The sequence below is a fragment of the Bactrocera dorsalis genome, chromosome 5 (assembly GCF_023373825.1).
Source record: "Bactrocera dorsalis isolate Fly_Bdor chromosome 5, ASM2337382v1, whole genome shotgun sequence".
NCBI classification, from domain to species: domain Eukaryota; kingdom Metazoa; phylum Arthropoda; class Insecta; order Diptera; family Tephritidae; genus Bactrocera; species Bactrocera dorsalis.
Genome location: NC_064307.1, coordinates 12,586,563 through 12,600,520, shown reverse-complemented (window position 1 = coordinate 12,600,520; position 13,958 = coordinate 12,586,563).

Here is a 13,958-nt window from a genome sequence, read left to right as displayed (position 1 = left end):
TGTTAGCATCGAACGATAGCGATCGCCATTCACCGTAACGTTGCGTCCAACAGCATCTTTGAAAAAATACGGTCCAATGATTCCACCAGCGTACAAACCACACCAAACAGTGCATTTTTCGGGATGCATGGGCAGTTCTTGAACGGCTTCTGGTTGCTCTTCACCCCAAATGCGGCAATTTTGCTTATTTACGTAGCCATTCAACCAGAAATGAGCCTCATCGCTGAACAAAATTTGTCGATAAAAAAGCGGATTTTCTGCCAACTTTTCTAGGGCCCATTCACTGAAAATTCGACGTTGTGTGCACGAGCTGTATTTTATACGGTTTTACACCAAGATCTTTGCGTAAAATCTTCCATGTGGTCGAATAACACAAACCCAATTGCTGCGAACGGCGACGAATCGACATTTCACGGTCTTCAGCCACACTCTCAGAAACAGACGCAATATTCTCTTCTGTACGCACTGTACGCATTCGTGTGGTTGGTTTAATGTCCAATAAAGTAAACTGAGTGCGAAACTTGGTCACAATCGCATTAATTGTTTGCTCACTTGGTCGATTATGTAGACCATAAATCGGACGTAAAGCGCGAAACACATTTCGAACCGAACACTGATTTTGGTAATAAAATTCAATGATTTGCAAGCGTTGCTCGTTAGTAAGTCTATTCATGATGAAATGTCAAAGCATACTGAGCATCTTTCTCTTTGACACCATGTCTGAAATCCCACGTGATCTGTCAAGTACTAATGCATGAAAATCCTAACCTCAAAAAAATCACCCGTTACAAGAGGATAGGAGTTATGTGAAGAAGTTCACGCAAATGAGGAGAGTTCTCTGAGTGACGGCACTTGGGAGTAGCCAGAAACGATTATTTTACATATGGCTCAAGCAGCTCACGACTTTCAGTCATAGGCCAAGTATCCTCTGGATAGTCAAAGAATATCCGTTTGAAGGCGAGCTAAAGTGAAGGGGCGATTCATTCCTCCCATGTACCTGGAACGTTCGATCCCTTAATAGAGAAGGTGCCGCTACCAAGCCGTCACCGCCGTCCAAGAAGTGTAATAGGCGAGATAAGGACAATGTGACCAAATATGTCTTCTATGAGCGCTTGTAACACACCTATGAGAGCTGTCCCCGCCACTATGCCAAAATCATGCTAGGCGACTTTAACAGCAGGGTGAATAAAGGTGACATATTTCATCGAATCGAGGCCATGTGAGTAGAAAACCTGCTTGCTTTATTTCCGCTCTCTTGTACTTGATCTTGGCGATTCTACATGTCTCCAAGGCATTACTGATCCGCCTGTCAGCCCTTTCGGAAATCTCATTTTGTATCGCCTTTAGTGGCTTGCGTATTTCTTTAACTGGTTCGGTAGACAAACGAATGGCATTTCTGACCATCTCATCAGCTATTTCGTTTCCTAGAATGCTCTTATGGCCTGTCTTTATGTCGTTTCCTGCGTTATTAGCTATGCCGGCATGTTTAAGAGTCACCTGAGATCTAGCACCGCGTAATAGATCCAGGCGCACACTCCATCAACCAATTCTAATCCATCCGTGCAGTTGTTGAAAGTTCTGCTGGTAAGTCGCGCATTCAAGCACCATCGACCATCTTTTCGCGTGATTTGTGACCTTCTCTTTGAGATAAAGCGTGAGTGTATGTGATTCATTTGGCATTTTTATTTTATCCACCGATTACCTGCCTTGTCAGAAAGATCTTATGGAAAATTTACAAAACGCCACCAACCTTGCAGCTAATTTCGCTGCGGAGCTCTCCACTGCAATATCAGTTGGTTACATATTGAGTAACCTTTCAAGTGCAGCAGTTAGAGTAGTGCCTGGTGCTCTCGCTATGCAAAGAGCAGTGGCCGCAGTATTCTCTCCTAAAATCGCTCGACGTCAGTGGCATATCACACAATATCTCTCTAAAATCAGCTCGAAACTTCGAGAGTACCCGAGAAACAGGCCTAAATAATCGCTCTAACATAGATGAGGAGTTAAAAGAGAGAATCCAAATAGACAATACCATTCCAAACATTAACAGACATGCGTGGTAAAACTATAAGTAAAGATAGCGATCCTTGTTCTTTTTCACGAAAATGTATGAAAACTTTAAGCCACATCTGGCTAAAATTTATGCACACTATCTCAATAACATCCCAATAAAATATTCCCTGATTTCTACGCAATCAAAAAGTCATCAAGTCAACGCTTGCAAAAACCCATCCGCGTTTACATAGCTCAATAAATATTAGATCTCATAGCATTTCCTGACAATTATTGGTCCATCTGCATGCCGCCGATTTGGCAGAGTGCCGCAGCGGCTTCGAACGCTGCCAAGCAAATAAATAAAGCGTATAATTTTTTTTTATATTAAAAGCCTACAAGCGGGGTTCGACGATGACTAGCGAAGCGCAAAAAAACAGGCTAATAAAAAGGGATCTATGTTAAACAGTATATGTCTAAGTAATAAAAAAAAAATCGGCCAAAAAATCTTGAAACAGCGCCAATTACTGTAGAACTACTTTTTTCGGGCAACGTACATATATAAGTGTTTTTTTTTTTTTTTGTCAACATTACGTTAACTACTGCGGCAATGACAGTAGCAATGAGCTACAAGTGAACATTAGGGATGTTCTAATATTATTTTTGATTTTTTTTTTATTTAATACGAAAACAAGAAATTTTTGCTTTGAAAAAATGATGAATCGCTGAATATGGCATAAAATTGTCTTAAAAATTTACTAAATAATACCAATAGATCCATATTATCAATAATAAAATAATCTAAAAATTATAAAAAATTTTTTAGCACAAACAAAACAAGGATATAAGCACAGAACATACATTTACTGGTGGCCAACATACATTTTTCATGATTTTTTGGTTAAAATTATTCCGAAAATATTTAAGCGTCTACATACATACATATATTCTGAGATTTCTGCAGTCAAACGATATTGAGATAGCCCTTATGAGTGTTTTGGTTTTGCATTTGCTTAATTATTAAACTTTTTTTGACAATTCTAAAATATTGACTGTCTTGGGCATAACATTCACTTCATTTAACAAAAAAAAAAATAAAAATAAAAGAAATTTAATTTATTTCAGAACACCCCTAATATACACATTTCCTTTACATCACTCTCAAAACGGCACAAAATCCGCAAACAATTACAAATAGCGCAACATTAGCGGCAGCAGAACTCCCTGTAACTCCCGTTTGCATAGCGCGCTTTTAGGCGCATGTCCTTATGCCAGTTTAGAGCATTTATTCTAACATTATTATTATTGCAATCACAACATTTTTAGTTTCTCGCTGCTTTTGTTTTTTTTTTCATTGTTGGCTAGCACATATTTCCCGTTATTTATATGCTTTTGCGCACGCTGCTGACGGTGAGAAATCGACGGCAATTTGCTTGCTGCCTGGGAAGCGCTGGATGCGGCAATGCCAGCAGCGCATGTCAGCAACAATTGCATGCCGCATGTTTGCTGGCAGCTTGCCAACTCTGGCGAACGCCAACGCCACCATCAGCAGCTGGAAGATGCGCTCGTAAAGTGTGTGTCCCTGTCGGCTGACTGACTTGGCATCGTTCATGGCGTTTAAATGTGCATATTTATGTTAGTTTATATTCGTGTGTGTTTGAAGTGCATGCTCGCATTAAAATGAGCACTCGAAGTGCTTTTACGCTCAAAATAACATCATCATAACTTTTTGTCACTTTGCTTCTACATCCACTCAGACCCCTTTTTAACGGTACTTAAGCAACACTTACGGCGGCAGGCTGATTTTGGCACCAAGCCTGTTTGCCTTGAAGTAGATTATTGTAGCCTTTCTAATTGAAAGATTAATAATAAGTCATATTATGACTAAGAGTTACTTTTTCTATTTGATTGAATTATAATAAATAATTATAAATAATACCTAAAAAATTTAAACGAGAAAGTTTATAAATAATAAAAATAAAAAAATAGCATTCACTTGGGTTGTATCAAAGTTATAATACCCTTCACAAATACAAAAGATTCCTTAAAAGAACTTGATCTGGTTTGGTCAGTTTGTATAGCAGCTATATGCTATATGCTATAGTGACTCGATCGAAACAATTCATCGCATATTGCCCTGTTGCTTTGGACAACAACCCATGCCGATTCTTTTGAAGTTTTCCATACAAGCTATTGATTCCAATCCTACAAATTGTATGGCAGCTATTTGATATATTAGGCCGATATAGACAGTTCCGAAAAATGCGCAGTCTCTTGGAGGTAAGAGAACTTGTGAAACTTTTTATCGATATCTAAAAACTGAAGGACTAGTTCAGGACAGGCGATCAAGACTTGCAATAAATAGTTATTTTATAGGGTCTCCGACGTTGCCATCAGCTCAGCGAGATGTCCGAAAGTGTGGGCTCCCAGGTGTTTAAAAGAGTGTTGAGCTATTTTTACCTCGTCTCTATTCAAACAGCTCCTACAACTGGCATCCGGTAGATTTCTCAACAGTTTCCTGTCAAGAATCCCTCAAACGATAGTTGCGCTTATTTTTATATACAAACCTTAACATTCCACACTCTTCAAACCTTTAGTTAAGCAGTCTCTTCTTATTAAGCCTTTTGACAGCTTCTACTGGTTATTTTCGAGCTCTTAACTAACGCTATCCTCACAAGACATAGGTCTTTACCTTCAGCATCCTTACATTTGGGGGCAGAGAGGAAAAAATTACCAGCATCGTAAAATATCTTGGTCTCACGCTGGATTCCACTTTACGGTGGAAGCAGCATATTGACCTGACCTTAGTGAAGGCGACTAAAACACTAATGGTGTACAACTGGCTGGCTGGCTGGCTGGCTGGCTGGCTGGAAAATCCTGGGGCTGCAAGCCAAAGATCGTTTGGTGGTTATACACCATAATCGTGCGATCGATAATCACAAATGGGACGGCGACCTGGTCCACAAAAGCTCGGCAGACTTCGGTAAGGCTCCAACTATCGAAACTGCAACGACTTGCACTTTTCCGACGGCAGCGCTTGAAGTCATTCTTGAGCTCACACCGCTACTTTTAGTGATCGGTCGGGTAGCCAATCACAGACTGCTACAAATGACAGCAGAAATGTGTAGCAGAGGTAAGGTAATCTCATCCCAGATACACCATTGGCCCTTCTCCCAAGGAACAGCATTACTAAAAGGGTTAATTTCATCAAAAAGTTAAAGGTTACTCTTGGCAGCAAGGCTGAATGGAATGATTATATTCTCAAGCTAGTGCTTAGAGATAGTGCGCTCAAGTGATAGACTGACGGCTAGAAAACGTCGGAAATAATCGGTGCAAATCACACATTGAACTCTACATATCTATGGGAAATTTTCCGAGCATAAGTCGGTGCATAGAGCTAAGTCTCCAACACAACTATCGCAACGAACGTATAACCATTATCAAGCAGCACTGCTTTTAGTCTCCTCCTTTTTGATCAAATCGCTACTGGTAGAAGGAATGTAGAGAATGGCTGAATAGCTTAGCGGAACGTAACCATGTTCACCTCATTGTGTGCCCGGTACGAACTGGCTGATGAGCTCGCCCGCTTTGCGCATCCACTAACATGGTAGGACCTGAACCCTTCACTGGAGTGGGTACCCATACCGTAAAGGTGCTGATCCGTAAGGAAGAAGGAGTAGGCAGAAAGAGTTTTTAGCAAGAAATACATAGCATGCGGCATACCAAGTTGCTGATGGGAGCAGTGGGGCGGCTATAACCTCAGCAAATTTAAATATACATTCAACCTCTTTAGGGTATAAAGTCAGATTACCGATCGCATTTTATACTCACTACTACAAGATAAATATCATTTACATAAAATGAGCCTAGTTTCTTGCGTAAATTGCCGGTTCTGCGATAGGGAGCGTGAAGCACCAGTACACCTGCTTGACTGCACAGCAGTCTGCAGACGCAGGTTAAAGGCCTTTGGATCCATCTTTCAAAATAGGGACCTAGCACCCAGCAGAATATTGGACTGTTTTAATATGCCGGGGCTAGGTGAATCTTGCGCTTAAGGAGAGGGCACAATAGACCTAAAGTCGCGGTGTATTCCTCCTTTAGCAATAAATCAATCAATCACCCACTGTCCTCTTCACGAAACAACTAATTTCCTCTGGGAAAGCCGGACTCCTTTAATCTTATAGTATTGTTTTTGCTCTGGCTTATAGTCTGGACCCACGAGTATAGGGGAAAGTAGAGCTCCTTGTTTATAGCCCCGTTACGCAAGAAAGGCATATCTTATAAGAGAGGTCGTTAGGTATCCGTAAGCACCCTCTGAGCCTTGGGCGCCCAGTCAGCCTAATACTCAGCATGGGTCGGATAATATCTTAATCCATCCTATTTTGTATCTTAATCACAGTAAGACTTCCATACCAATGTTGTGTTAATGAGAATTAATGAACTCCCAACTAAAAAAACAGAACTTAGCTTAATGCCACATGTATTGATCAGACTGTTTTATTCAGAGCTTTGGCATATTTAAGGAAAAATCTTTAAAAAATCTCTTCATTATGTCAATAAAATTGGCTTTCAAAATTAATTTCCGCAAGAGCTCTTAAATCCACAATCCACGAAATCCCGCGTCATAACTGCTACCTCAAGCATACATACAAGCACAATTGAATTCACAAGTGCGCACTTATGGTACACTCCTCCACGGCTTAATTGAATCAAAGTGACCAAACATTGGAGAGTACTAAAATGCGGACGCACTTAATTTATTTCGCTCACAAATAATCTAAATTAATTTTCGGAAAGTTAAAATGATAAAACACTTGAACAAATAAATAATGAAAGGCTTTCAAAGCCCACTCGGGCAACGCAAATGCGCAACACCTCCAAACTAATGGGCAGGTAAAACAAAAGGTGAAGTTTGGAGAATTTATGAAATTCATAATTTGCTAAAAAGGAAATCGCATTAGTGGCTGAGCGCGTAAGCGGCACTTCAGCACCAACCCCAAGGAAACAACAAACAAACAGGAAACAAGACAAAAAGCCACTGGAGCGCCATGGAGGAACTTTCTAACTCTGCGGGGTTGGGGGAAAAGCATAAAAAGTGCACAACAACTACAATGCTAAAGAAAATGAGCAACCCATTAAAATGGCCAAACTTCTGCAAACAACACTCATCTGCTGCCGTAACTCAGCTGATCTTAGTTTGCTTCTTAGCTTTTTGCATTTAATTGCGCTTAATTGTACTTGAAATTTGTTGAAAACAATAACAGTAAAGGCACAACACGAGAAGCAACGCAGCCACCATAGCAACGACAAGTTGATGACGAAACTTATGGCACTCACTAGCTCGTCAGCGCAGTATGTGGGCGCTGTTATTGTTTCGGTGGGATGTTGCTTTGGTTTCTGCCACAAATAGTTACATAACCTCAGCAAAAGCTTAGTCAAGTCGCCTTGAACCCTGAGTTGTAACTTGCACTTTAGTTATTTCTATCCTATAAATACTTATACATCTAAATATATCATACCGCTTACAAGCCTTCAAAAATTCATAACGGTGGTTCGTTAAAAACTATTTTTGATTTCATTGGTGTCATTTTAGACAATATTTTGAGCGATTCGGATTCGGTTTGAAAATAAAGAGACCTATTTGTAAACTCGTTATAGCGCGAAACCTTTCAAGAAATACTTATGGCAAACTCCTAACAAGGAGAAAAAAGGCTCACAATCGCCCTTCTTGTTTGACTAGGAAACTAACAAATTTACAAACGAAGTGTCTTTTTTCCAATTACTCTTCCTATCTCTCACCTTGTAAATTTGAAAAATAATAAAAGTCAAAGTGTCTCTCTAACCCCAAGTGAAAGGAAGAAAACCTCGAAAGCTTAGTAAAATATGATAAAAAAACTATAGGTTAAGTCATGTAAATTTACACTATACCAAAAGTATCTTGCGAATGCACAGCTGCTAGTAGAATACTTGCTGAGCTGCTCTGAGGCCCAACAATCCATTGCGCAGTTATTGAGACTGAAGTATAATACCTGTGATAGCATGCTCATCAACCTTACAATTTCCTGCCGCTGAAGTCGGACAGCTAATCAATTAAAGTGTGGACAACCCGGTTTCTTCGGAAAGATGACCTTTTTCATACAAAACTTACGTAAAACCTTAGAGGCTTGGCTATTGTTTCAGAGAGCAATGGCTTCTGGCTCCTCTTCAGAGGTTCATAGCAACCAATGTCTTCCTTGCTCTTTTCTAGACATTGCATTTCTACAACAACTTCCTGTCTTGAATGAGCCTTCAGACCTTGAATAAAATAAGTTCGGTTTTGATAAGGTTTATGGAGAGATAATCTTCAGCAATCCAGTTGCTTAGGATGCTGAGGTATCTCTGAGCTAACTCATACACGGTATTCACAGATTTTCTCTCAACTATGTGGCAGCCAATTTCCTCCATATTCTTCTTAAGATTATAGACAACCATGATTCGGAGAGGTGGCGAGAGAACTTCCGCTTGTGCCCCTCCTCGATTTCCGTTGTGTCCTCGCACTACCCCATTCCGCTACGATCATTCTATCCCGGAGAAATTTGAGTTGGAATACTTAAGATTAAAATCAGTCATAAAATTATTTGATGCTTTAATGACCGTTTTCTGCAAAACATTGCAGAATTTTCCATCGATGTAGAGAAAGGTCACAACTCTAAAGTCCTTATTCCTTATGGTTCTCTCGAGCCGGGACAAGACAAGAGCGTGCCATGTTGTGTTCACTGACCTACCTTTGCAATAGCCAACAAATAAACCATATATGTATATGTTTTCAGATTCACTCTTGAAATAGAAAAACAAAAAAAATGTTTCTTTACATACAGCTTAGTATCGATTTTACTGAAAAACTTTATTAGAAACATTAAAGAACATAACAATTTTTTCTCTCTCTCATCTAGTAAATCAAGAATACAAAAGGTCTCTCTCTTTTTCGGCGAAAATGGAGAAATTAGATCTAAGTGTATTAACCAGAGCACACCTATACCAAAAAATGAAATATTTACCAGGGTTCTATATTCAAATTGGCTAAAATCACAGTAAACTCAGTACATAATGTGAGTAAATCTTCAGTTAATAGGAAAGTAAAAAACTCTGGCTCGGATCTGGTTCGAGTCTGGCTTATATCCGGAGAAGGACTGACTCGGCAGCTTGCATTAAAATCAACAACACAGAACTATATCTATATGCCAAATATCTGTGTTGGGTATAAAAAAGTCGGCGTTTCTAAACTAAATTGCCGCGCCACGCAGTTGCCTCCCACTCCACGGGTCTTTCAACGCAAATCGCCACAAAACACCTTTATTTGTTGCTTTCATTTGACGCAACACTTTCACAGCGTGTCTGCTGGCAGAAATAATATATAAATATGTACGTGTGTGTGTGAGTGCAGTTGACAAATTAAATTCAAACTTTTGTGTCGAGTTGAATTGAGTTTTGGCAGTGTACTCCGTCCAGTCAGCGGTGATTTTGGTCGCTTAATGAATGGTTCTCAGCAAGTGGCAAGTGATGTTTCAAGTGTCAAGCACGCGGTGGGAAGCCAACAGTTGCTGAACTACTTCCTCTGTGTATATTTGCCGAAGCAAAGCAAAAAAACTGTTAACACAACTCAGAAAAATAATTATCTGCGCAATGTTTGCATAGCTGTCAGTGAGTGGATTATGAGTGAGTGAGCGAACGAATGAGTAAGTGACTGTTGAGTGCTCTGTCGTCATAAATTAAAGTGTTCTGCGTTTAATTGCATTTCATTTAGACTATTTCTGTGAGAACGACTTGTGGAGAATTACTTAATTTATTAAGTGATTTAATTTTCAGTGCTGTTATAAACTGAATGGTGAATATTTTTTTTGTTGGTTAAATAGGAACTCATAAGGTGTGCCGAACAGCCGTGGTTTCTTTTCTAGGCTACTCAGCGTATTTTAAGCGAGATGATTCTTAAAATCAGCCGCCTTGAGTGAGAAGAGCTATAACATTACTGCGCCATATAGGCAGAAGATAAAGTCGAAGCACAATGTGGAGCCATCTCAGCCTTTCCAGTGGTCAAACAAGTTTTATGGATTTTAATATAAATATTACCGATCTATCATTCCGCGCATATAAAAAATATATATTATATTTCTAAGTATAGTTCTCTATTATAACATACTCAACTTTCTTTTACTCTGTTTTGCTCTGCTGGTCTTAAAGCCTTTAATTGCCGCGAGCGACCAAGCGAGCTTCAGGCAAAAAAGCGCATAACTTACATATGCAAAAACAAAAATTATACACTCCAGCATATATGTAAGTATGTGTAAAACATATGTGGTTAGAGCGGAAGGAGGTGTGGCTGCCACAATTTAGCTCGCTTGCAACATATTTGCTGAAAGCTAAACCAAAGCCACAGCTTAGCAACAGCACCGACATGCAAATACATAATATTTTACAACATTAAGGGCGTACATTTCCTTGCGTGTCGACATGTTTTGTTGGTTAGACGCCCCCGGCGCTCGCATAAAATATTTCCATACACAAGCTTATATGTATATGAGCCATATATTCACTTACATTCGTATGAAGCTGGAAAATTGCATGTGTGGGAAAATTAATTATTTACTTAGGTGTTAATTTTCTATTTATATAATTAAACTGCCACGCGGGAGGCACAAAAAGAAATTGTGCGAGTGTTGAGTGTTAATTTCAAGCGCAGAGTTCGCGGAATAGCAACAGGTAGGTAGTAAAAATGCACTTTCTTTTAGATTGAAATTCTTTTAATTCTATTAATTCAATTATTTAATCAATTACGTAATATTGAGTTAAATAATGGATAAGGTGTAGTAGATTAGTTTTTCTAAACATCTAGAAAAATTGCACGAATTTGTAGAAAGAGCCACAGACCATTTCTTTATTTAAAGGGTTACATGGGTTTCCTCGCCAAAAAAAAATTTCTCATAGAAAAATTAAATACTTTATTAGAATTTCTTATTGTTACAAACATATATTTTTAATACAGATTTTCTGAAATTTTTGAGAAAAAATTTTGTAAATTTGACTGTCGCAATGGTGATTTCCGGTGACCCCTCAGAAAAAAGTGCGCCTGCGTTGGCAGAATAACTCCTTACAGGATCATCTAAAATTAAAAAAAAAAATCGTGTTTTAGTTAAAATTATAACTTAGAACTTGGAAAAACTAAAAATTGGATTTTTTGCAGACATTTTTACCAAAAAATTAAAATTTCAGTGACAATTTCCCGACATATTATATTTTTTTCAAATAGTCTTTCTGTTGAATAGTTCATGAGAAATCTTGCCAGCCAACTTCAAAAACACGGTTTCGAAAAAAACGCGTTTCATGGCGGCGCACTAAGTCTAGCTAGGTATAAACTTTATTCCATTATTTGACAGTTCCTGAAAATGGCGGTTTTCATCTTTTCCACACATATGACAGATCTCGCCTTTTTCGACTGCTCTTTGATCTTTGGTGTGTACCAACGGATCCACTTTTGTCAAAGCTGAAACTTTTTCGGATAAGAAACAAGAAAACGTCAATAGCGCTTAAGAATGTAGTATTTTAAGATACCTAACATCTAAATCATCAGCGTTGTCTAGTAATTGTCCGTGGATCTTGACTCCTTCGGCTCGACAATAGAAGTATACAAGAATGTTCAACAAGACAGTATATTTTCTGAGATAGAGGGGCAAGGATGAGTTTAAGTACTTACCGGACCACCCTCGTGCTCACGGTATTCACTAGAAGATAAGATAGTGGTTCCTTTTCTTAAAGAAAATTGATTGTTATATATTCTGCTCAAAGCTTAATCATTTAGCAAAGTACTTTCGTGGCCATGAAGAAATTCAGATTCAGTATAGTAAATCGCAGGTGAATTCCATTCGATAAGGCTAACAATCTTTGCCTTAAAAGGGACGCAGTGAGGTTTTTCACGGACAGATCAAAGCTTCACTTACGTTGGAGTGGGAACGAACTGAATTGTCCTTCTGCATTCCAGCACAGTACCTGTGGACCTGACCCGGTTGGTCACTGACCGCCTAATTTTCGAATGTGAAGTCTTTGCAGCCTTAAGCAGATCGCAGAAGATACATTGAACTACTTCCTCTCAGCAAGGTTCATTTTTCCACGATAGCAGGAGTTCTATACTGGTATTGTCCAAAAGGTAACAATACGATAAGGCTAAATATCTTTTCGCATACGAAATTACCAAAGTTGTATGAAGAAAGAGAAAGATAGAAACATCCAAGCACTTTTCTTACCATAGTCATACCATCGGCGAATCTGGAGACTTATCTGAAGCTTATATTAGCTACCTCAAGAAATTTTCAATCAGCTCAAAGCGATTCGCGATGATTGTCTAATCACTATATGGAAAATTTTGGAATCATAGAGGACTGGCATTTCAAAGTGTCCCAGTGAGATCTGTGTTGGCGATTGCAAAAAATCGACCATTTTTTTATCCTAACCATATGTCGAAGTTATTTGAAAAAATTTGAGGCAGAATTATCTTACCTTTTCCTACTTTGGAAAAATTGGTTCTAGAATCTTATGCCATCTCGTCTAATTAGCTGAATTGTATACTTCATATCTGTATCTTAAGGAAGCCAACCTCTCTTACTGCTCTTCTTACTAGAGAAATGTTATTTTTATGTATGGGTACAGAATTCAGATAGGCAGAAATAAACGCGAATCGTCTGCTTTATAAGTTTGGTGATATCCGTCTATCTGTCTGTTTGTCTATCTATATATACCCCAACTATTCCCTCAGCTTTTGAGATATCCATCTAAAATTTTGCACACGTCTTTTTCTCTTGAAAAAGCTGGTCAATTGTTGGAGAACCAACGATTTATAGAAAACTTTTTTATTTGACGAGATGACTTCACAAAATTTTCCACGATATATTTTCCAAAGCACAACTATAATCTCAGCAGAAATTATTCAGATCGGACTACTCTAGCATATATGCATCTGGCATACAAACTGACCGATCAAGTTCATGTTAGGGATTGCTTGTATATGTAAAGGGTGGTGTTACATCGGTGCAACGGAAGTTAAAATTTTTCCTTTATTTCACTCTCTTTAGTTGTGTAAAAGCAATAACTTTCCTTAAAAATTTACTCGAACAACAACTTGTGAAAACATAATAGAATAAAAAGGAAGTGGCAAGTGTTCTTAATCATTATAAGCGTGTATTCATTTATATATAAATCTCTATATATGATTCTGAAGCTGCAGACATCTCCTGTAAGTCAGTCAAGGGAAATAAATTATTATAAATATATATGTATGTATGTATATGTATATATCATTATACAACGAATGGCAGTCGCTACTCTTCCCAGCCAACGCTGCAACGTTAACTGGTTTCCATCTGGCAGAATCGTGAGATGCGTCGTGAGAAGGTGCGCTGCGCTCGGTATGTTCGAGCATATTTTGCTACTTACACAAGTCTCTTTAAATGCGATAATTTATTATATGCACGTACGCACAGTGACGCGCAGATAGCGGTGCTGCAAATGAACTCAAAGACCAAGTTTCTGCAATTCGTTTCATTTCACCTCCAACCAACGGGCATACGCGTCACGCGCACACACACACATCAACACATACAAGTGACGCAAATATTTGCGCAAGCGAAGGTGCATATGAGCATATTTGCTATGTATATAGAGATATGTATGCATGTATGTATGCCTAAGTGCCAATGCGCAACTATTGTTTGTACGTATATACAGGTGTATGCGTGTGTGCGTCTGCGTATTATCAACCGCGTTTGCGTGCCTTCATTTACGCCAAGCAGTCACGTATGGCACATTTTGCAAGCTTGAGCAAATGTTAAGTTCAAGATTTATTGAGATACTTCAGCTGCTTGCTTGCAATTGTTCACACAATCAACTACATACATATGTACATGTAGGTGTAGTTAGAACGGTGTCGGTTGTATTAGTATTGC